Here is a 21,195-nt window from a genome sequence, read left to right as displayed (position 1 = left end):
ACAACCCAGAGTGGTTGTTGTTCCGGAGATCGTCAATGTTGTGCACAACCTCATACTGGAGAATTGAAGAATTTCAGCTAAAGCAATAGCAGACATCATGAGGATTTCCTGTGAACATGCTTTTGTCATTATCCATTAACATTTGGACATGAGGAAGCTATCTGCAAAGTGGGTCTCCAAATGTTTGACAGCAGTTCAGAGAAGCATGCTAATGAAAACTTCCAGGTCCATTTGTCAGCATTTCTGGACTGATAAGAACTTCCTGGATCAACTGGTCACTCTGGATGAGACCTGGATTTATTTGTATGACCCTGAAAAGAAGGAGCAGTCAAAACAGTGGAGGCACAGTGGTTCTCCTTGTCCAAAGAAGTTCAGGGTGCAAAAATTAGCCACTAAGGTGATGGCGTCTGTGTTCTGGGAAAAGGAGGGCATGCTGCTAGTGTACTACCTTCAAAAGGGTTCCACCAATGCCTTGCATTGAACTTTTAGATCAATTGAAGGCATCACTGAAGGCCAAAAGGTGCGGCAAGCTGTCCAAAGTAATCTTCCTCCTGCAAGACAATGCTTCCGCTCACACTGCACAAGCGATCACCGCAAAACTGGCAGAGCTGGGCTTCCAGCTGGTTGACCACCCACCTTATTCACCAAATCTAGCTCCCTCCAACTATTATCTGTTTCCGAACCTGAAGAAATACCTAAAAGGTATACAAATTTCACACCATTTCTGATGCCATGGCTGCTACAGATGCCTGGTTTGAGGAACAACTGAAATCCTTCTTTTTGCTAGGTTTACAGAACTTGGAATACCGATGTAAGAAGTGTGTTGACATCAGTGGAGAGTATGTGAAATAAATATAAAGTTTCATCATCCTATCTCGTTTCTTTCTGGGTAAAGCCAAAGACGTATCAGCAGCCCCTCGTACATGCTTCAGTTGCCCTGCTTCTGCCACGTTGCTATGTGTGTGTCTGGCCTCTACTGGCGGGAAACAATAACATTTTCATACCAACCTCACACAGCTCTATAACATAACGTGTCAACTTAGTGCATTAGCTCCTTAAACTGAGTCTGTCAGATCTATTTTGCCATATAAACCACCACCACAACTTTAAATAAGTCGGTTACTTCCTTAGCACAAAGCCCTTCATATGCCTTCATTCTTATTTTTAAGATTTAAAGGGAATGTCAGAAGTTTTTTTCTACCGCATCTGAGAGCAGCGTGACATAGGTGAGGAGACTCTGAAACTAACGATGTATCACTTAGATTACTCGCTGCTGTAAACTTGAGATTGTACATTGATAATAAGGTGTCAATCAAAGGAGGGGGCATGAACATGAGCCACCTAGTCACAGTAATGATAATCATCACATGATTAAGCCTTTAGTTTAAAAAAACAACAGTATTGAGCATGATAAGAGAAGCATAGTTGATTTTTTTTTTAACCTCTACCGCATGCTGGCTTCAGCTTACATAACAAAAACCTCCTGACAGATTCCCTTTTAATGTTTAAAGCTGACCTGCACTATGCAAATTAACCACAACTATTCCGGTGAAGTGTTGATTCCCCCAGACCTGTACTCGATTTTTTGAACTCCTGGGTATTATTGATGTCTACTGCATAAGTAACATCATCATTGGGTCTCCGCAAATCTCTATGTTTGGCCCACCTTGGCATGCGCAGTGAAGATTGGTGTACATTTCCAGGCTTAACTGCTGCATGGAAGCTTGGAGACAATACTGATGCCTTTTCGGGTTTGTAGCCAGCCAAGAAGAACCTCTCCACTAGATTCACTAGGCATCTCTCAGTGCCGAGCTTCCTTGAAGCTGAGGATTGTATATCGAACTTCATTGAACATGCTCAAACAGGCAGAACACTGAGCTCTGCAGAGATCTAATGATGATGTTTCCTATGTGGTCAATCATGCCCACGTGAGCATGGCTACAAAAGGAGAAAGAGGACTAGTTTGGGGGAATCCATGCCCCATCATACTAGTCCTGGCAAATTTTCAAAGCACAAGAAAGCTTTAGTAATTGATTTTTTTTAAAAAAAGATTGAGTATGTCCCATTTAAAGGGAATCTGTCACCATCTTTGACCTTTGAAAACTGTTAACATTGGCATACAAGTTATAGAAAGCTGAAAAAAGTCATACCTGTCTGCCTCCTATCAGATGCTTTGTTGAAATATCATCTTTCATCACTTTATGTAAATGAGCTCTTCCAGGCTATGGGGCGGGTGCTGCCTGAAAGATAACTCCGCCTCCAGAGCTTATTATAAATAAAAGGGGCGTTACCAGTGTGATGGCCGCTCTCTGCTGTCACTTCAGAGCTGTATGTGATTAGAAGGGTACGGTTGCATTTGCGTTTTGCACAGATGAGTGCAATGTGATAAAACGTCGGACTTCACTTTCACCAGTGCAAAACTATGGAGCAGTGTTCATCTGCAATTGAGTTCTCATGCCATATCGGCCTGAAAAATGAATCACAGTGCTCTGCGTTTGGCAGCAATTTTCAGCTCACGCACCCTCATACAAGTCTATGAGTGCGTGTGAAACATCGCACTGCACTCGCATGTCACCCGACTGCAGTACGATGTATGCAGAGACAGGCCACGGAAGATATGGGTAGAAAGTGCTCCCTCCCTTTTCTCCGTAGCTGCAAGCCGCAAGATCGTATCACAGACGCATGACCCTCGGCTAACGCTCACAGCAGAGGGTCATTAGCATATCACTTCCAATGCTCTCACATCGGAAGCTATGCACAAGTGGAACCGAGCCCTAACTGACACGTCTGCAGGTATCTCCCAGCTCAGCCTCCAGCTTGCATGCACACAGTGTTGCAAGATTTTTGCAATAAAGCAGAGCTCAGGGAGCTGCAAAAATGTGTTTGCAAGAAGACAAATTTAATTTCTCCTGTTCTTTGTCAGATATTTGTGTCACACTGGTAACACCCCTCTTATGTAAAATTATCTCTGGAGGTGAACTTATCTTCCAGGCAGCATCCACCCCATAGCCTGGAAAGGCTCATTCACATAAAGTGATAAAAGATGATTTTTCCCCAACAAGGCACCTGATATGAGACAGACATACAGTACAGACCAAAAGTTTGGACACACCTCATTCAAAGAGGTTTCTATATTTTCATGACTCTGAAAATTGTAGATTCACATTGAAAGCATCAAAACTATGAGTTAACACTAGAAGTCCCAGAGAGGGGTCATTTAACATTTCTACCTTTGGAACCCAGAGACGGGTCAAATGACCTGAAGGATTTTAGCTAACATCCTATAATCACCGTCTTTTGTTCTATAATTAAGGCCATTACTGTCGCACCACAGGAGGTTGTTGTTTCCATTGAGTTTAGCCATTTGATTTCTAGTTAGTTCTATTCAGTTTGGACTAAGGGTCATTTGAGGGTCTTTTGGGATTTCAAGGGGGAGCTTGAAATTTCTGGGACTTCTAGTGTTAACACATATGGAATTTAATACTTAACAAAAAAGTGTGAGGTAGTCACTGGAAATGGTTTTCACTTCTAAGGTGTTCCCTGTCAGGTTCAATGAGTGGGATTTCTTGCCTTCTAAATGGGGTTGGGACCATCAGTTGTGTAGTGCAGAAGTCTGGTGGACACACAGCTGATAGTCCTACTGAATAGACTGTTAGCTGCTTTTTCTTGCCATAATACAAATTCTAAGTAAAGAAAAACGAGTGGCCATCATTACTTTAAGAAATGAAGGTCAGTCAGTTTGAAAAATGAGGAAAACTCTGAAAGTGTCCCCAAGTGCAGTGTCAAAAACCATCAAACGCTACAAAGAAACGGGCTCACATGAGGACCGCTCTAGGATAGGAAGACCAAGAGTCACCTCTGCTGCGGAGGATACGTTTATCCGAGTAACCAGCCTCAGAAATCGCAGGTTAACAGCAGCTCAGATTAGAGACCAGGTCAATGCCACACAGAGTTCTAGCAGCAGGCACATCTCTAGAACAACAGTTAAGAGGACACTTTGTGCAGTAGGCCTTCATGGTAAAATAGTTGATAGGAAACCACTGCTAAGGACAGGCAACAAGCAGAAGAGACTTGTTTGGGCAAAAGAACACAAAGAATGGACATTAGACCAGTGGAAATCTGTGCATTCGCCTGATGAGTCCAAATTTGAGATCTTTGGATCCAACCACTGTGTCTTTGTGCGATGCAGAAAAGGTGAACAGTTGGACTCTACATGCCTGGTTCCCACTGTGAAGCATGGAGAAGGAGATGTGATGGTGTGGGGGTGCTTTGCTGGTGACACTGTTGGGAATTTTTTCAAAATTGAAGGCGTACTGAACCAGCATGGCTACCACAGCATCTTGCAGCGGCATGTCATTCCATCCAATTTGCGTTTAGTTGGACCATCATTTATTTTTCAACAGGACAATGACCCCAAACACACCTCCAGGCTATGTAAGGGCTATTTGACTAAGAAGGAGAGTGATGGGGTGCTACGCCAGATGACCTGGCCTCCACAGTCACCAGACCTGAACCCAATAGAGATGGTTTGGGGTGGGCTGGACAGCAGAGTGAAGGCAAAAGGGCCAACAAGTGCTAAGCATCTCTGGGAACTCCTTCAAGACTGTTGGAAGGCCATTTCCGGTGACTACCTCTTGAAGCTCATCAAGAGAATGCCAAGAGTGTGCAAAGCAGTAGTCAAAGCCAAAGGTGGCTACTTTGAAGAACCTAGAATATAAGACATATTTTCAGTTGTTTCACACTTTTTTGTTAAGTATTTCATTCCACATGTGTTAATTCATAGTTTTGATGCCTTCAATGTGAATCTACAGTTTTCAGAGTCATGAAATTAAAGAAAACTCTTTGAATGAGAAGGTGTGTCCAAACTTTTGGTCTGTACTGTACATTTTAACATTCTATAACCTGTATGCCCCTATTAATGTAGCTTCCCTGAATACATCAGAGTGCTACAGGAAACTGCATCTTGTTCCCTCAGGATGCATCACCTTCCCCCCATGGTTCCAAGTTCCCGGAAAGCCGGTGTTACCTCCATCAGCACCACAAATCCCAATCAACACCTCACATCATGACTTGTCAGACACACCAGTGGGTTGGTCTAGCTGGAAAAGGGCTACCCACCTAGGGGTCAGGCAGACTGGTGGGAGGGAAGTAGAGAGAGTTTAGTGAGAGACCTCAAAGAGAGAGGAGCTGGGGAGTGTTAGCTCCCGGGGAGCTAGAATGACCAAGGTTGGGTCGCAGACGGTGGTCCAGGACCAGAGCAGTCGGGGACCGGTAGCACTGACATTGAATAAGGGTGCGATGGACATAGTCTTGGAGGACTGTCGGCATCAGAAAACCCAAAAGAACTGATCGCTCCAGAGCATGACAGTACAGGAACCAAGGTTAGGAGCCAATTCAACGTCCTGGCAATTAACCTGCAGAGGAAGGGGACCTCAGGGACCTTCCCAGAGAGTTCAGAGATTGAGGTCATCAACACATCGCAGGGGACAGGGTTTTCCAGAGAAAGTAACACATTAAACTCCCAAGTGCCAGCCCTTGGGAGCACATCTTCACTTAAAAACTGAAGAGCGGGACCCGATAGTTTCAAGCTATAAGGACCCACATGGACACGAAACTGTGCATGGAGGCAGGCTCCGGATTACTATGTGACACCGGTGGGACCAGGTACCTGGATGGGCTTCCTGCAGCGGCACACAGAGAATTTGGTTTACTTGCAGTGTGTGTGTCTCCTTTATAATCCTCATCCAGCACCACGACTACCCACAGTGAGTACCCTGGTCCCCCTGCACCCTGCGCTGCCAAATAACCACCAACACCCCTGAGCCCGGGGCCTTCCCTACCTGTGGAGGGACTATTATCAGGCTGCTTAACTCCATCTGCCCCGGTATTCCTTACAGCAGAGGCGGTACTCCCATTACCTCAACCCACAGGTGGCGTCACAAACTTGTCCCCTGTAAATATCCCCTTTTATGGATGAAAGTGTCCGCCAAGCCGGATCCGGATGACCCCCTCGAGCCACGATCCCGGAACCGAGCAGCCCAATTAACACCAGGGTGGTACATTAACAGTTTAAAAAGGTCAAAGTGGTAAAAGATTGCCTTTAAAGAACCTTTTTAAATAGGCTTAGAAGACATAGCACAATAGTACAAGGTAAATGGAAAGACAACATAAAATAGTATATTTTTTTAACATGGAACTGCATAAATTTGATACGAAAACCACAAACAATAATGCCACACCCATCCATGCTATCCTCCCAGTACAAATGAATTGTTTGTTCACTATTTATACACAAAATAAAATACAGTAAAGCATCCAAACAGACTTCCCAAGTTGGCTACAATAATTTTCTTGACTCATGATCAGAAATTGGTAATGAATTAGCACATGGTAGTGATGTTATTGTTCATGGTCTTCCATTCATGTTCATCTTTTAGTTCTTCTGTGTAGTTGTGCCTTGATTCATGCAGAAATCATTTTCACACAAAGGCCCGTAGAAGATTTGAGCCTATTAATAACAAAACCTCACAAAGGTTAGTAGAATTTATTACCATCATCACTGTTTTTCTGTTACTTCGATTGCCAGATGATATTACCTCTGGGAGTGCCTGTGTTGTATGTTGTCTACAATTATAACGGAATAAATATAGAACTTGCATTAAGAGTGATGGCCCCGTTACACGCAACGACGGATCTAACGATATGTCGCTGGGGTCACGGATTCCGTGACACACATCCGGCATCGTTAGCGACTTCATTGCATGTGACGGCAAGGAACGGCCGTTAACGATGGAAAATACTCACCTTATCGTCAATCGTTGACTTGTCATTCATTTTTAAAAAATCGATGATTGTTGAGCACGTAGGTGTTCGTCATTTCCCGAGGCAGCACACATCGCTACGTGTGACACCTCGGAAACGATGAACTACAGTTTACCTGCGGCCACCAAAATGCGTAAGGAAGGAGATGGGCGGGATGTTACGTCCCGCTCATCTCCGCCCCTCCGCTTCTATTGGGCGGCCGCCTAGTGATGCCGCTGTGACGCCGCCCGAACTGCCCCCTTAGAAAGAAGGCGGTTCGCCTGCAACAGTGACGTCACTAGGCAGGTAAGTCCATGTGATAGCTCCAAATTATTTTGTGTGCCACGGGCAATGATTTGCCCGTGACGCACAAACGACAGGGGCGGGTGCTTTCACTGCGTGTAACACCCCCTTAACTCCCTTATATATTTTATGGACTGCAAAGTGCTGTAACACTGAGACTCCTGATGACAAGGTACTAAAATGTACAACTTCTGCATGTGCCACACACCAGGAGGAGCTCAATAGTAAGTAAATTGGGCCGTACACAACCACTCTAGCATTGTATAGGAACCCATAGACTTACTATCAAGTCAGGAATAGGGATGAGCAGACCCATGGATGTTCACGTTTGCCTGGTTCCGCCAGACTTTAGTCCTGTAAGTAGGTGATCAGGTTGTCATATTCCACCCTGAAGACACCAATTGCCCTTCGTTAAAACGCTGTGGAGAGTCAGACATAATCAAACTTCAATAACTATTGGGGATTGAGCTGCATGAAATACTAGTCATACAGCCGTGGCCTTGTGGCTTCTCCCTGCTCACGGTCAGAGACTGACAGGTCTCTTTCTGTACACACACACAGGAATACATTACATCTGTCAGTCACTGGCATCGAGCAGGGGGAAGCCACCAGGTCCCGTATGTCTGACTAGTATTTCATGCTGCTCAGTCCCCAACATCTATTTATGTTTTTCTCTTGACATCTCTATGAGGGATACTTCTGTCTTCATAAATTATACCCACTTAATTATTATTATTACTTAATTCTAGAATACCCGATGCGTAGAATCGGGCCACCTTCTAGTCTATAAATAATGACAAGACAACTTCCATTGGACGAATGGCCACAGCTTTATTTAACAAGTATATATATATATATCTTTCCCGCGGCTCAACATGCCGCCCCTTTACTTAAAAACCATAACTGATATATATATATATATATATATACATTCCAAACACCACAAACGAAACACCGATAGGTCCGTCCCAGAAGCAACCAATTCTTCCTATCCCCTGGCCGTATCCTAAAACCAGCCCAAGGGACCACCTCGGCCGTGACCAAAACCAACCCGAGGTGTGAGAGGTATTAACGTTCCATCGTTAAATACCCCTCCCCCGAACCTGCAGGACCTACGCCCACAAGTTCCCAATTTCTTACGAAGCCACTACCCCTGAGTGACTTCGTACCACCAACCGAGTATCGGTATTCCCAGCCTCTGACAACGGACCTATCCCCCCGCCACTGACCGGCCACGTGACCCCTTACATGGCCCGGGCCCTCCACACCCCCACTGCGTGCACCAAACCTTCCCGCAAACCGAGCATCCACAGATCCAAACCAATATCAGTGAGATGAACTCCGTCCTGCCACAAATATTGATCCGACGACTCCTCTAAGTCCCTGTGCCACACGACAAAGCCTCCATTCCACGCCACAAACTGGCCACTCGCCCTGTTCAACTTGCTACGTGCCCTGTTAATCCGCTAGACTGACCTGGCAAAACGCCAACTCATCCGAGCCACGATATCTGACCAGACGATAACGATACCCGGAAACTCTCACCACACTAGCCAAAGGTCCAACTTAATTTTCCGCTTCAAATCTCTGGCTGCCCGCACTCCCAAATCATTTCCTCCCGCATGTAAATTGAAACCTTGGGATCCTGGTCAACCCTAGCATAATATGCCACCTCCGCGCATACTCTCTCCCACATCAAACCACGAATCCCAATCCATTTTACTCACGCCTCCTCTCTCGCCATTCCGAGCTGATTTTTCTCCATCCTCGTCCACCCCCGGCACCAGTCTCCTGAACCTGTGACACTGAAATCAAAACAGTGCATCAGCCACCCCAATTTTGTACCCCTAGCACATGCCTTGCCACCACACAAATGTTGAAATACAAGCAACGCAGCACCAAATGTCTTAAATACCCCACTACTGGGGGTGATTTTGCTGACAAAGTGTTAATAGCATGCACCACCGCCATATTATCGCAGTGCAAGCAAACCTTTGTTCCAACAAATTCTGAACCCCACAACTCGATTGCCACTACAATCAGAAAGGGTTCGAGCAACGCCAGATTTTTTACCAACCCCTTCTCCTTCCACAGCCGTGGCCACTCCCCAACACCCCAGTGAGTCTGAAAATCGCTCCAAAACCCACCGCTCCTGCCGCATCCATAAACAGTTCCAACTGACTATAGGACATTGTTATACTCATCCACAACGTCTTTCCATTGTACTTGTCAAAAAAGGAGTCCCAAACCAGCAAGTCCCCCTTCATCACCTTTTCCACTCTAACAAAGTGATTTGGCGATACGACACCTGAGGTCGCACTTGCCCATCTTCTATTGAATATCCGCCCCATCGGCATAATGCGACATGCGAAATTCAATTTACTGAACACCGGCTGCAAAACCCTCAACCTTACCTTTCTTGCCTGATACAACGCTCTAACAAACGCTTTAAATCCACCAACTTCTCTTCTGGCAGCCGGCACTCCATGGCAACTGTATCGATTTCGATGCCCAAGAAACATAAAAACCGTCGCTGGTCCTTCCGTTTTTTTCTTTGCCAACGACATACCAAAACTCAGCGCAATCCGCTCCAAAGTAAACAATAACAAGGAACAAACCGAGGAACCCGCCGACCCAACGCACAAAAAATCATCCAGATAGTAAATTACTGAATGAACCCCTGCCACGTCTCACACTCCGCATTCCAGAAAGGAACTAAATGCTTCAAAATAAGCACATGAAATAGAACAACCCATGGGCAGGCAGAGATCACCTAATATTCTCCATCCCACATGCACCGCAACAAATGATGGCTATATTTATTGACCGGAAGCAAGCGAAAAGCCGCTTCCACATCTGATTTCGCCATCAACACCCCCTGTCCTGCCGCTCGCACGAATTCAAATGCCCTAGCAAATGAAATGCAAGAAACTGCGGACAGATCCGGTGAGATCCCATCATTAACCGATAACCCGGCCGGGTAAGATTACTGATGTAAGAGCCTGAATTTCATCGGCTCTTTCTTGGGCACAACCCCCCAATGGCGAAATCCTGAGGTTAGAGAATGGAGGGTGCTTACATGGACCCGCTATCCGACCTAGCTCCACCTCCTTAGTTAGCTTGTCCCTCCCAACTTCCGGGTGTTCAGTTACAGACCTCAAATTACCTGGGCGAAAAACTGGTGCCCGAGAAACAAACGGGAACCTGCAACCGTCAACTAAAACCGTGCCCAATAACCCTGCCGCCTGCACATCCGTATACTTATTTAGATAGGGAAGCATCCCTCTACTTTCACTGGCATCCTCCCTCTTTCCAGCCCCTTCCCTTGACTTCCACTTTTCTTTTTAAAACACCTGACCAACGGGTGGGCACCTCAGCAACCGGAACTCTCGTGCTTGAACCGACACGAGGCCCCAAACTTGCAGTGCCCCTCATTACACTGTCAATATGCCCCCTTTCTTTTGCCAGCCGGCGACCCGTTGCTCATACCCAGGATCCCGGCACCCCCACGAAAGGGTTGAGCCGGAGCCGTCATCAACCGCATCCACAAGGATATATCCTTGTGGTCCCATCTAAGGCCAGGACGCAGAGCCTTCCGTTGCCGGAACTGCTCATCATATCTTAACCACCCCAAACCTCCGTACACTCGATATGCCTCCCCACTGGAATCCATATAGCCTAAAAGGGGCAGAGCAATGCTTCGGCTCCCTCTCCCTGATGATACTAGCTAGTATGACGTCAGCAAAATACCTATCTACTTTGAATACGAAGAAATTTTTTTTTAAAAAAATTATCAGCTTTATTTGAATATATTAAAAAAAGTCCTTTGACAAGAACAAACATGATACCAACACCGACACATATAGTTAGCAGTAACACATATAAAAGATGAAAGTGAAAGTGGTTTGAGACTATCTATTGTTATCTTTTATATGTGTTACTGCTAACTATATGTGTCGGTGTTGGTATCATGTTTGTTCTGGTCAAAGGACTTTTTTTAATATATTCAAATAAAGCTGATAATTTTTTAAAAAAATTTTTTCTTCGTATTCAAAGTAGATAGGTATTTTGCTGACGTGATATTGATTTGAGATACCTCTAAAAAACTAGTTTTTGAGATTTTGATACTAGCTAGTATGGCAAACGTTTTCAGCCAATTAGTAAAGGTTCTGGGGATGAACCTATATCTCCTCCTCTCCTCATCCTCTTTTTCCTTCTTTGAATTGCTTAGTTTAACTTTAATCGAGATTAAACTTCTCCAGGGGGAGCAGGGAAAATATTTCCCCATACTCCCCCTTCCAAATTGTTTCTCTCACCTCCTTCTTCAAATGGACCCCCAGTGGACTCTCAAAGCACATATACACTTCGCTCCGCGCCCTGTCATCTAAACAAACTACCTCATCCTCTTTCTCCTTGTCTGCATCCTTCTCCATCGCCGTCTCAACCCCAGCCGCAACCCCGGCCACTTGTGCTTCCACCGCAACCGCAACTCCAGCTCCCTGCACCCCTTCCTCCTGTACCACTGCAACCGATTGCCCAGTCCCGAAAACACGGACCCGCTTGCTCCCGATCACTTTGCCACCAACCCCTGAAACATGTACTTACAGCCGCAACCGACCCCCCACCCCCAGAACCCACAACATTATGCACAATCGATGATCTCTCACCGGGCTGCCTCTGTTCCGATCCTGGAGCAGCCGTGACAAGATATTCCTGCTGTCGCTCCTCTCCTCCAGATGCGTCCATTCGACGTTCCTCATCGGCAGAATCCGTGGTGCTGCTGGCGTCCTCAGGGGGGACCCTCGGAGGGACAAACCGCTCCCGGCGGCCATCAACCCCCGCGGTCATTGCCCCTGCTCCGCCAACTGTCTCCTGCTGGTCGTCCGCCTTTTTAGCGGACGCGGCGTCCTGCCGCCATCAGCCCTCGCCGGATCACTGCCCATCTGTGAAGCCACCGCTCCATCGGCCGTCCTCAGAGGTCTCCCTCCCTGCCGGCTGCAGGAAGGCCGTATCCAGTCCGCCGTCTGCCGGGTCCACCCTCCAGCCAGATCCCCGCTGGAGGGGACCGTCACCATTGATCGCAGTCTGTGGCCCTGCCGACTGCAGGAGCCACCATCCCCTCCTCCCTGGCTGCCGTCCTCTGGCTTCTCGCTCTCTCCAGCCCACTGCCGATTCCGCCGCAGGCGGCTCCCCTGCGGCCTGCAGGGAGTCTCCACTGCTGCCACCTCAAGCTGGGCTCTGCCCCCCCGGCCCGCACGTCACCAGGGGCTGCCGTACGGCTGGTCCGGGTCCTTGCAGGCCGCGAACCGGAAGTAGGCCTCAGTGTAGCTCCGCCCACTTCCGGCTCACGGAGTCACAGACGTGGATTCCTCCCGGTTACCGGAGGGGAACCAGGGAACATCCGCGGGCTCCTCTGTCCCGGAAGGTCCCCAAGGGGGCTCCGAAACTGTATTCTAATTCCCCCAGCCAGGGAGTAGCGCTCCGGTGGCCGCAAGCCTGAGCGCACAGCTAAGGCCGAGGTGCAGGATCAGGCACCACCGGACCGGGAGCGCACACTGCAGCCAGCTGCTCATGCAGTGCCTCGACACCCAGCAATCCAGAGGCTCCCCGGACCATCTCCCTCAGGGCCTCCAAGTCAGAAATCCTACAGCTCTCCCAATGATGATGATGACCACCAGCACTTCCAGCAGCATGTGGCCATGCTGATATTCCTGCAGCAAGAGGAGGTAACCACTGCCTCACCCCACCTATATACCCCCCTGATCAGCCAGCCTCCTACCCTATCCCCCCAATCACAACTTCCCCCTTTCCACCAATCCCATAACCCCATAGAATGCACACTTCTGCATTCCAAACATTAACCCCTTCAGACCCTAGCCCCCTCCAGATTGTCATGGGCTTATTCGCCCTTATAGGACTCACTGGCCCTCTGAATCTACGTAGCGTTTTAGGGTCAGACATACCTGGCGGAGATCGCACTGCCTGATACATACCTGGCTGAGATCGTACAGCCACTGCCTGATACCTACCTGGCGGAGATCGTATAGCCACTGCCTGATACATACCTGGCTGTGATCATACAGCCACTGCCTGATACATACTTGGCGGAGATCATGTAACGCCCCTGTAAAGGGGTCGTTACAGGGTATTAAATGTTACCCCATTTTTCCCGGGCAGGAGGAAGAAGGGTCCCCACAACACACACTAACATCACACTGGCAGGAAGGAGTTAACAGCATTTGCAGCATGAAGTTTGTTCTGAGTCCATGACTCATCCTGTCTCCTTAATGAGCAGGTGGCTGGACACAGGCAGGTCCCCATGACAACCAAGGGGAGGGGGGCCTGAAGGAGTGAGTTTAGTGCAGAGCACACAAAAGTTTAGGCAGAACGTCAGGGACTGCAAGGGAGTGCAGACGTCCAGAGAACAGCTCCTGTTGAGGAGATGCCACGAGACCAGGGCTGATAACACCTAGAGCAGGGAAATGGAGCTGAGGACTGGAGTTCCCTGGAGAAAGTTGTACCCGGTGGTGGTTGTGTTGGTCTGCTACCGGGGATGAGAGAGACAGACAGGCGGCGAGTTCCCAAGATGCTCTATGCCATGGGGACGGCACTAACGCACCGAAAGGGAGAGACCCCCAGAACACCTCACCGGACACCCCTTCCTCCTACCTGCCCGGGACCGACCAAAGGCTATAGGCGGCGAGGACCAGCACCCGGGTGCGATGTGAAACGGACTTTAAATAAAGAACAACTGGAACCGCACACCGTGACTGCTGTGAGTAATGCCGCCGCACTGTGCCCCCGGTGTCCCTGAGGACTGTTGCCCTGGGTCTCATTAACCTCCCGGGGCTCCCCCGCTCCACCCGTGGGGAGCGATTCCATCCGGCTGCCCGTAACACCTGCCCCGGAGAGAGACCGCACAGCGGCGGCTGAACACCTGGCCGCAAACCACGGGTGGCACTGCAAGCACCCCCCGTCCCCGTCCCGTACCGTTTCCTGGGGGAGAGCGATGGCAAGCCCACCCCCAGGGACCCCGTTACCCTCCTTCCATCCCCCTTGTAACACCGGACCGACGGTCGGACTTTCCTTTTTATTGAAACCCGCCGGGGGTCACGGAAGCCGGGTCGGGCCACTCACAGCCTGACCCCGAATACCACTGGCCCGGTGACCGTGCGAGCCCTGCAAGCCCCGGCGTGGGCGTTTCAACTTGGCGCTGCGAGCAGGGTCCGGATAAGACCCGGTAACGCCAGGTGACGCGTGCCTTGTGTTTACCATCTGCAAAATTGGATTGTCTAACATTTATTTTGGTGCTCGCGGCTGCGGGTAGGCGACAAATGGACTTGGACTGTACAATGGCATCCATTGAGAATGGGATGGGCGCCATGCGTACCAACAAGGACTGGACTTGCCCGCCCTTCGTGGGTGGGGCTGCAGCGGGGCGCGAAAATCCGTGCCCGCCCCTTTGTTGGACACTTACTAGGAGCCAGGAGCCCTGCCTCCCCAGACCCAGGAGAAGATGGGGAGATGATATGGACTGCCCGGGTGCGAGCTTTGGCGAGTGGTGGCCAGAGGGGTGAGCCCGGCACCGCAGCCCGTACCGGGATTTGGACTACCGAGTTGTTCCCCCTAAACCTGGGTACCTGGAGGGCCCTGGAACGTCATAAGGAGGCCTGTTCCCGAAAGTTTAAATGTTTTGACATATGCAAATGTTTCTTTTTCCATGCTTTTCTTCTCTTTCTTCTTCTTTTTCCTCCTGCCTCTTCCTATCCTTTATTGGGTCCCGGTAAAAGGGGCGTGTTAATTTGTTTATCTATGAAAAGGTTTTTTGCGGTGTTGTTTGTTGTCGCAACCTCGGAGTGTTGCGTTTTTGGTCTGGAGGAGTGTAACGCCCCTGTAAACGGGTCGTTACAGGGTATAAAATGTTACCCCATTTTTCCCGGTCTGGAGGAAGAAGGGTCCCCACAACAGACACTAACATCACACTGGCAGGAAGGAGTTAACAGCATTTGCAGCATGAAGTTTGTTCTGAGTCCATGACTCATCCTGTCTCCTTAATGAGCAGGTGGCTGGACACAGGCAGGTCCCCATGACAACCAAGGGGAGGGGGGCCTGAAGGAGTGAGTTTAGTGCAGAGCACAAAGAAGTTTTAGCAGAACGTCAGGGGCTGCAAGGGAGTGCAGACATCCAGAGAACAGCTCCTGTTGAGGAGATGCCACGAGACCAGGGCTGATAACACCTAGAGGAAGGGAATGCAGCTGAGGACTGGGGTTCCCTGGAGAAAGTTGTACCCGGTGGCGGTTGTGTTGGTCCGCTACCGGGGATGAGAGAGACAGACAGGCGGCGAGTTCCCAAGATGCTCTATGCCACGGGGACGGCACTAACGCACCGAAAGGGAGAGACCCCCAGAACACCTCACCGGACACCCCTTCCTCCTACCTGCCCGGGACCGACCAAAGGCTACAGGCGGCGAGGACCAGCACCCGGGTGCGATGTCAAATGGACTTTAAATAAAGAACAACTGGAACCGCATACCGTGACTGCTGTGAGTAATGCTGCCGCACTGTGCCCCCGGTGTCCCTGAGGACTGTTGCCCTGGGTCTCATTAACCTCCCGGGGCTCCCCCGCTCCACCCGTGGGGAGCGATTCCATCCGGCTGCCCGTAACACCTGCCCCGGAGAGAGACCGCACAGCGGCGGCTGAACACCTGTCCGTAAACCACGGGTGGCGCTGCAAGCATCCCCCGTCCCTGTCCTGTACCGTTTCCTGGGGGAGAGCGATGGCAAGCCCACCCCCAGGGACCCCGTTACCCTCCTTCCGTCCCCCTTGTAACACCGGACCGACGGTCGGACTTTCCTTTTTATTGAAACCCGCCGGGGGTTACGGAAGTCGGGTCGGGCCACTCACAGCCTGACCCCGAATACCACCGGCCCGGTGACCGTGCGAGCCCTGCAAGTCCCGGCGTGGGCGTTTCAATCGTATAGCCACTGCCTGATACATACCTGGCGGAGATCGTACAGCCACTGCCTGATACATACCTGGCAGAGATCGTACAGCCACTGCCTGATACATACCTGGTGGAGATCGTACAGCCACTGCCTGATACATACCTGGCGGAGATTGTACAGCCACTGCCTGATACATACCTGGCGGAGATCGTACAACAACTGCCTGATACATACCTGGCGGAGATCGTACAGCCACTGCCTGATACATACCTGGCGGAGATTATACAGCCACTGCCTGATACATACCTGGTGGAGATCGTACAGCCACTGCCTGATACATACCTGGCGGAGATCGTACAGCCACTGCCTGATACATACCTGGCGGAGATCATACAGCCACTGCCTGATACATACCTGACGGAGATCGTACAGCCACTGCCTGATACATACCTGGCGGAGATCGTACAGCCACCGCCTGATACATACCTGGCGGAGATTGTACAGCCACTGCCTGAGACATACCTGGTGGAGATCATACAGCCACTACGTGATACATACCTGGCTGTGATCATACAGCCATTGCCTGATACATACCTGGCGGAGATCGTACAGCCACTGCCTGATACATACCTGGCGGAGATCGTACAGCCACTGCCTGATACATACCTGACTGTGATCATACAGTACAGCCACAGCCTGATACATACCTGACGGAAATCATACAGCCATTACCTGATACATACCTGGCGGAGATCGTACAATCATTGCCTGATACAAGTTGTCACGGCTCATGGGTATCATCTGTCAGGGTCCCTTTAAAGGAGTTGTCTGAAATACATGTACTGTAAAGAAATGGTCTGGCAAAAGGATCTAATGGGGGTTACATTTTGTAAAACTAACAAACTAAATTATTTACATCTGCTGTCACTCTCCTGGATCTGTGCCGCCCCGGCAGCGGTCAAACCGCTCGGATCCGGGATTACTGTGGCTCGAGGGTCTCCGGATCTGGGGGCTTGCGGCAACTCAAATGTAAAGGGGGCTATTTACAAGGGATAATAGTTCGTGACGCCACCCGTGGTGTGCGGTAAGGGGAGTACCGTCGCTGCGAGTATCCGGGGAAGATGGAGTGGGTTAGCCAGATGATGTTCCCTCCACGGGTAGGGAAGGCCTCGGGACTCTGGGTGGAGAGGTGCAGGGGAGCGCAGAGCTAGGTGGTAGCAGGGGATGACCATGTACTCACTCAGATGGTGTCGGTGATGGAAAGCAGACTCTGACAACAAGGTAAACCAAGTCTCTGGATGCCACTGCCCCGGGTATCTGTCCCCTACAGTACTGCCTGATGGTCTGAAGCCTGCCTCCGTGCACAAATTTAGAAGTGTTCAGTTGGCCCGTACGCATAAAGCTGTCTGGGCCCTGCTCCCTACTATTGGTAGAGGAGCTTTGCTCTCAAGGGCTCACGCTTGGGATTTCAGTGGGCTGCTTGGGTTGGAAAGCCCTATCCCCCTCGTTGTGCTAGTGCCCCTGATCTCTGAGCTTTGTGGGGACAGTCCATAAAGTCACTATCCTCCGCAGGTTAATTGCTGGGTTGCTTGAAGCTACTCCCCGATCTTGGGTCCAGTACCCCGCCGTGCTTTCAGTCTCGGACTGGCTATTAAACTCGAGCTTCTGACCGACCTCCAAGACTACGTTCAGGCACCCAGTCCCAATATCCCGCGACCGGGTCTTTGACTTCTCCGGGTCCAGACCACCGTCTGCAACCCAACCTTTTACTTCCCGGGAGCCACACGCTCCCCCTAGCTCCTCACTGCTCGAGGGCTACTACCGAACTCACTCTAAGCTCTGCTCTCCACTTCCCTCCCACCACTCTGCCTGACCCCTAGGTGAGCGGCCCTTTTCCAGCTCAGCAGCCTACTGGTGTGACTGACAGGGTGTGGTGTAAGGTGTGATTGGGATTTTGGATGCTGATGGAGGCAGCATTATAGGTTGGGAACCCAGAACCATGGGGGGTTGAGTCCTGCACTAAGGATAAAGAGCGTGCAGTACCATGTTACGACCTGATTAGTCCAGGGGCGTCACAGATCCAGTTTCCGGCCGTCCTGTGGTCTGTGCCAGCATTAATGATGTCACTGTTCTACCAAACACACGACCACTGCAGCTTGTGATAGGCTGCAGCAGTCAGGTGACTTGAACTGGAGACATCACAAGCTGCAGCGGTCCTGTGTCTGGTAGAATGGTGACATAATTAATGCTGGCAAAGGCCACTGGACGGGCGACGCTGCATCCAGGAGGGTGGCATGAGGGGAATTTAGTTATTATTACAGAATCTGGCCTCCAGGTAATAAGCATCCTTTGTCTGGACAATCCCTTTAATAAACTATAAATCCTCATCTTTCTTCCACCTGACAGCTCTAGTGTTCCATTTCCTGATGCTTCTATTTACAGACATCACAGCCCAGTTGCCTCATGTGACCGCTGCAGACAATCACTGGCTTTAGAGTCTTAAGCCATATACCACTGAAAAACTGCAAAACACACAGAGTATCCAGGTTGTGCCATCTCCAATGTAAATAGAAGCATTACAGACAGCGCTGAAGCTGCAGCAGACTGAAGGGAGGCAGGACTGTGCTGTGTTATATTCAGATGGTAAATATGGAATGCATTTATTGTGACACCCCCTGGACTATCAGGTCGTCACAGGGTACTGCACAAACTGCCCTTCCGTGCAGTATTCCAAGTCCCTCATGGTTCTGGGTCCCTATCATACAGTGTTGCCTCCAACAGCAAATCAAATCCTAGATACACACTGCACCACACCCACCAGTGGTCAGCTTGAGTGGAATAGAGTCACCCACCTGGGGGGTCAGGGAGGAGAGGTGAGGAGTGTAGTCAGGTAGTCAGAAGGAAGGAGAGAAGTGAAGTAGCCCTCGAGCTGTGAGGAGCTCAGAGGAGGTTGGGAGTGGTGGCTCCCAAGAGAAGCTGTCTAGGTTGCAGGCGGTGGTCTGGACCTAGAGGAGTCGGACCTGCGGTCGCAGGGGATTGCGGCTAGGTGCCTGGACCTGTCAAGGAGGACAGTCAGCAGCCTGGCACTATCACCGGTCCGGGACCAAAGGCACGGCGGGGTACATGGACCCTAGGTCGGGGAGAAGCTTCAGGCAACCCGGCAATTAACCTGAGGAGAACGGAGCCTTTATGATCTGTTCCCACCCGCTTCAGAATCGGGGCACAAGCGCAACGAGGGGGATAGGGCCTTCCAGACAAGTGGCCCAAGAAAATCCTAAGTGTGAGCGCTGAGAGCAGGCTCCCACACTTAGCCACAGTGGGGAGCGGGGCCCAGCAAGTTTCAGACTACTGGGCCACTATGTTGTAGTTAAACTTCGTGCCAGGAGCCAGGTCACGGATCACCAGGCAACCCTGTAGGGGACAGGACCCGGACGAGCTCCCCCGAAGCGGCAACGATACCCCGAAATTTGGTTTACCCGGTTGTCAGCGTCTGCTTATTGACTGAGTGAGTACCTGAGTGATCCCTGTGTCGCAGGCGGAGGGGCCGCGCTCGCTACGCTCGGGTCCGGGGCTGCTGCTGCTCGGTGGCTCGAGCGGTGGTCCGGACCCAGGGACTCGAGCATCGCTCCTCGCTCACGAGTGAAAAGGGGGTGGTTTGTTTGGGGAGATAGGTCGTGGTGATGATGGGCACCACCGCTGCTGGTGACGGGGATCCCGGGAGCGATGGCAGGGAGCAGCTAGGATGTTGGTTCCCCCTCCGTGGGTAGGGGTTGGTGATCCCGGGGCCCGGTGGTGATACGGGGAGGCAGGAAGGTTGGGGTGCAGGCTTGCAGGGGCAGCGCGGTGCGGTGCCGGATGGCACTGCGGTACTCACTCAGGCACAAATTCACAGAGTCTCTGGTAAACCAAACGGCTGGATGGACGGGTCCCGCAGCCGGCTGCAGTGTCTTTGCTCTCCCCGGACAGGTTGATGGTGGCTGTCTTTCCCTGCACCTGTGTAGAATGTGTTGACTCCGATGGTTTCCCAACTATAGTCCGCTCCCCGGCGTATATGTACAGAAGGAGCCCGTTTTGCCTGCAGGCGCTGGCCCTTGGATCTCTAGCCTATGGCGGTGGCTTTTTATCCTCACTATGTGGACTGTTGCCTTCTGTCGGGTCTTGGGTGTTAGGAAACCCCCGGTCATTCTCGGATTTGACCATTGTTGGCGGCTCCCAGCCTAGTCGGGGTCCGATGGCCTTGCTTTTGTGCTTAGCTTCACTCCGCTCCCCGGTTCGGTACCAGCGGGCCACTGCCCGACCCCGGTCCTACGGTTCCACAGAGGTCCACTAACTCCTGCAGACGGCCACTACCGTCTGCCGACCTTGCTGACAGTGCCTGGGCTCCTACCCAGACACTAGCAGTTTCTCCACTCCAAACTCAACTCCTCACTCCACTTCCACTGAACTCCAAAACTGAACTACTCAACTGACTGCTTTTCCCGCCTCCAGGCCTGTGAACTCCTCGGTGGGTGGGGCCAACCGCCTGGCTCTGCCCCACCTGGTGTGGACATCAGACCCTGGATGGAGGCAACAAGGAATTTGTTTGACTGATGTAGACTATCCGGGGGAGGGGGCGTGTGTGATGTTATGTCTGTGACTACCTGGCTAGTCCAGGGCATCACACCTGCATCCAACGACTTCCCACAGAGTCCCGGGGCCTTCGCCTACCCGTGGAGGGCAACAACACCTTGCTGCCCAACTCCATCACCCTGGGTACTCCCATTGGCAGCGGTGGTATCCCTTCATTACCGTACACCATGGGTGGCGTCACGAACTATACCTCCCCTGTAAATAACTCACCCCTTTACATTTAGAAGTGGCCCCAAGCCCCCGGGTCCAGAGACCCTCGAGCCACAAGTCATCACACGGATCTTAGCGGTCCCATCCGCTGTCGGGGTGACACATTATTGTTTAGGTTTGGTAGTTGTGTCCTAAACTAGTAATACACAGTGCAATCTATATCTTTACATGATTTTGTTGCAGTATGAAGGGGTGGCAGAAAGATTTCTTGCACAGTGGTCCTCTGCAGTCTGTGTCCACCCCTGCATTGAACACCTGTGGAGAGATCTTAAAATTGCAGTTGGGAGAAGGCACCTTCAAATATGAG

The sequence above is a fragment of the Anomaloglossus baeobatrachus genome, chromosome 5 (assembly GCF_048569485.1).
Source record: "Anomaloglossus baeobatrachus isolate aAnoBae1 chromosome 5, aAnoBae1.hap1, whole genome shotgun sequence".
Lineage (NCBI taxonomy): Eukaryota > Metazoa > Chordata > Amphibia > Anura > Aromobatidae > Anomaloglossus > Anomaloglossus baeobatrachus.
This window is presented reverse-complemented; position numbering follows the sequence as displayed.